Raw genomic sequence first — 3,904 nt, forward strand, 5'->3', positions numbered from 1 at the left:
AACCAAAGCCTTGGGTTACAATTATATGTATGGACTGAAACACGTGCGACAGCCCTGTACTGGCTATCGTGTATGAGTGTCAGAGACCATCTATTGCTAAGCAGAGTGGAGATCCTCTCTTGGCTCAGGGACCAGATTCAGTGTTACCCTCCCTGCTACCTTGAAGTTCTGAATGACCAGCAGCGCAGTAGTATCCATGGAGACCTAGCTGACCAGTGATTTAATATGTGTCATGTAAATTCACCTAAGACTTGGGAGTGAGGCCATTTCTAATAGCATCATGGGCATGCATATATATTAGAGTGTGTCGCTCTGTCTGTGTGTCTGTCTGTGAGTCTGTTTGTTCAAGAACTCCTCCTAAATGAGGAGAGCTAGGGCAGCTTCCTCGTCTTCTGACTTAAAGCAAGGTCGGGGTAGGTTGTGCCCTGGGAAAGGGACAGTTTTCCACAGCCTGCAAGGGGAGGCGCTGTTGTTCTGAGGGACACGATACTGAGAGTGGGCTATGGGGGCAGCCACACCACCAACGGAGTGAACAGCAGGGTTGGGGCTCCACCATCTTGCCTGCCAACAGATCAGGTAAGTGGGGCCCCTGCCTTAGTGACAGCCCCCACCCTCCACCCCTACCTGCCCTGGCGGGACTGGGGGGGGGGGAGAGCCCCTGCTGGCCACCAGGGAGTCCCCACTACCCTGGGCCACCCCGAGGGAGAAGCTAGCAGCCACTCCCACCCCTGCCCTGAGCCCCCCACATCCTCAAGGCCCACCCCTGACCCCCGCACCTCCCACACCGCTAGCCCCCTGCTCGGAAGGCCCCAGGCAACAGCAGGTAAGCCGGCGAGGGCTATACACGTTCAGAAGACAAGGTTCCGACCCCGAATAGCTTACCATCCGAATGAGAACAATGGGGAAGACTTTCGTTTTCTAAAAGGCTGGACTAGAGAGTGGATGAATACTCCTGAGTAGACTTTTCAAAAGACCTAAGGAATTGAGACACCAATGCCCATTTGCATCTGAGGGGATTCGGGCACTTTGCTCTTTGAGGAGGGTTTTGAAAAGCCTCCCCTAAATAAATGAGGCGGAAAGGATGGGAGAAAAATGAGGTGGTCAAGTGAGGGAAAGAAGCCAAAGGGGACACGTGACGTTTCTTTCTCCGAACCCTAACATGTATTTTAGGCTTCTGGACATGCTACGCAGGAGCCTGAGCTGAGCTGGATGGAGCAGAGTGCTTAAGAACTTAACACAATGAGGTGTGGCTTCTGTCCAGCCGATCTGGCTCCTGGCGTAGTAAAGATCCGACTCCTCACGGCGCTGGAACGCTTTGGATTCCTGTCCTCGCTGGCGTCAGGAACTAGGAAGACGAGCAAAATACAGAAAGTGGAGAAGGGGGTGGGAAGCTAAGAATGCGTCTTCTTAGGCCTCCCTGGTTGCTTTTAAGCAAAGGTTCTGATGTACATGCATCTGGGGCAATGGTTCTCAAACCTTTTGGCCCGCAGCCCACCCAGCTCAACACAGACCTTTCCACCAACCACCCGCCAACCAGCCATGATGACAAAATGGGGTCAGGAAAGGGTGGGGCTCTGGGGTCTGGCCGGGAGGTAAATGCAGGCGTAGGTAGCGGTGGGTGGGGGTCTGGCCGGGAGGACGGGTTCAGGAGCAGATAAGGATGGGGGTCTGGCCGGGAGGATGGGTGCAGGAGTAGGTAGGGGTGGGGGGATGGATGCAGGAGTGGGCTGAGAGTGGGAGGGAGGAGGTTGGATGCAGGAGTGGGTAGAGGTGGAGGTCTGGCCGGGAGGTAGATGCAGGAGCGAGTGGGATGGGGGTCTGGTTGGGAAGTTGGGTGCAGGAGGGGGCTGGGAGTGGTGGGGGAGGGGAGGTCTGGCTGGGAGGTAGATGCAGGAGCGGGTGGGATGGGGGTCTGGCCAGGAGGTTGGATGCAGGAGTGGGCAGAAGTGGGGGTCTGGCCAGGAGGATGGGTGCAGGAGTCATAGAGGTGGGGGGGGCTCAGTGGGGGGGATGGGTGCAGGAGCAGGTAGGGGTGGGGGTCTGGCTGGGGGGGATGGATGCAGGAATGGGCTGGGAGTGGCGGGGGGGGGAATCTGGCTGGGAGATTGGATACAGGAGCAGGTAGGAGTTGGGGGTCTGGTGGGGAGGATGGGTGCAGGAGTGGGGGTTTGGCGGAGGGGGGGGCGGGGGGTGGGTGCAGGAGTGGGGGTTTGGCGGAGGGGGGATGGGTGCAGGAGTGGGCTGGGAGTGGGGGTCTGGCCAGGAAGTTGGATGCAGGAGTTGGCAGGGGGCGGAGGGCTGGGGGGGTGCAGGAGTGGGGATGGGGTACAGGGTCCTGGTGGGCGGGGGATGGAGATGCAGGGTCTGGGCATGAAGGGGATGGGGGGCACTTACCTGGCTCCATGCCAGGATTCTTATACGGCTACTTCCCATAGCGCAGAGTGAGCAGACGCAGGAGTGAGCCTGGGGGAAGACGCTCCGGATGAAGAGGTCGAGGGGGACCAGGAGGCGCTCACTGCAGGAACCAGTCTCACGTCCCGAGGCGCAAGGTGAGTCTGAGCAGCTGGATGTGGAGCACGAAGCAAGGAGGGCGACTCAGGTAAGTTGCTCTGCTGCAGCGGGGTACGGGGAGGCTGGGGGGAGGTGACCGCAGGCTTTGTTACGCCCTGCCCTGTGTCAGGCTTCATGCGTCGGGGCTGCCAGGAGTTGGCCACGTCACCTAGGATCACTATGGGCATTTGCACGCGCCCCCTCTCCATTGTGTTTCTCAGCGTTTGTTGCATTGCAACGTGAACACTCTCGGTTTTGTCACCAAAAAGCAGGTTTGGTTCTGTGTGCACCGCTCGTGTTACCGCAATAAAATGTTTGTCAGACCGAACATTTCCCCACTGGCATGCAGGATCTGTTCAGACACAGCCCACAGTTTGCCCACAGCCTATTGTCAAGTGTGATAGTGGCATATTTATTGGCAGCGAGAAAAAAACCTTAACTTCCTCCTGGCTGACATCCCTGCGTGATTTCGGGAATACATTTCATCCTGATTCTGTACACTCTGCAAACCTGAATCTTCCCTTCCACCACTAGATGACACTCAATCGATTTTTGTTTTCTTTCCTTTTATTTTTTAAGGTACATTCAGTTCAGAATATTACTCTGTCAGCCTCTGCAATTGCTCACTGCAAACCTCATTGGAGGATGACAGCAAGGCAAGTCTGCCAATCAGCCAATACTGATTGCTGTTCAGCTCTTTGAGTGGGTTGCCTAAAAATAAAACGTTATCGTTTTACACCACATGCATAATTCAAACTCCCACTTGTTCCTAAAGACAAAAGTTGTGGCACTTACAGAATAGCAAACAAAGTTTTGGAATGCAGCTAAAAACTCAAGAAAGGTCCATTTCACGTCTGGCATTCATTTTCTGTCTTTGCCAGACGAGTTCACCATTTGACATGAGGCCATGTCTATACTAGGAGGTTTATTTCAAATGTACTAAGTTTGATTTCTGGACACCCGATTTAACAAATTCAAATGTCCATGTCCACACTACGGGGAAGCATCGAATGTAGTCCGAGGCAGGCTCCAATTAGGTGGACTTGCTACCTTGGACTCAGAGCCCTCCACACTAACGTTATTTTGGACTTCCACATTCAGGAATAGCGTTATTCCTCATGAAAAGCAGGACTACAGAGTCCGAATTCCGTGTCCCCTTTTCTGCAATAACGGGCTTGGTAGCGTGGATGCACTGCTTACAAATTTGACCTTGGGGTTATTTTAGACTAAGGTCCTAGTGTAACCCAGTCCTGAATGAGATGGCCGAAAGCAACAGCTACTGAAGAGCTCCCCCACTAAAGGATGTCTGACTCTCTAGTTCCTGCTGACAGCATCCACTCAACATGCCAAGGAA

At 54.5% G+C, this 3,904-nt stretch overlaps 1 long non-coding RNA gene across 1 annotated transcript; it reads left to right on the plus strand.

Moving 5' to 3' along the window:
• Window positions 1-2,249: 2,249 nt before the first annotated feature.
• On the plus strand, window positions 2,250-3,499 carry LOC142819293 (uncharacterized). Its single transcript, XR_016347663.1, has 2 exons — window positions 2,250-2,549; window positions 3,130-3,499. It is a non-coding gene; the product is annotated as an uncharacterized LOC142819293 (long non-coding RNA).
• The last annotated feature ends 405 nt before the right edge of the window (window positions 3,500-3,904 follow it).

Source organism: Pelodiscus sinensis, chromosome 21 (assembly GCF_052426305.1).
Source record: "Pelodiscus sinensis isolate ZL-2025 chromosome 21, ASM5242630v1, whole genome shotgun sequence".
NCBI lineage: Eukaryota > Metazoa > Chordata > Testudines > Trionychidae > Pelodiscus > Pelodiscus sinensis.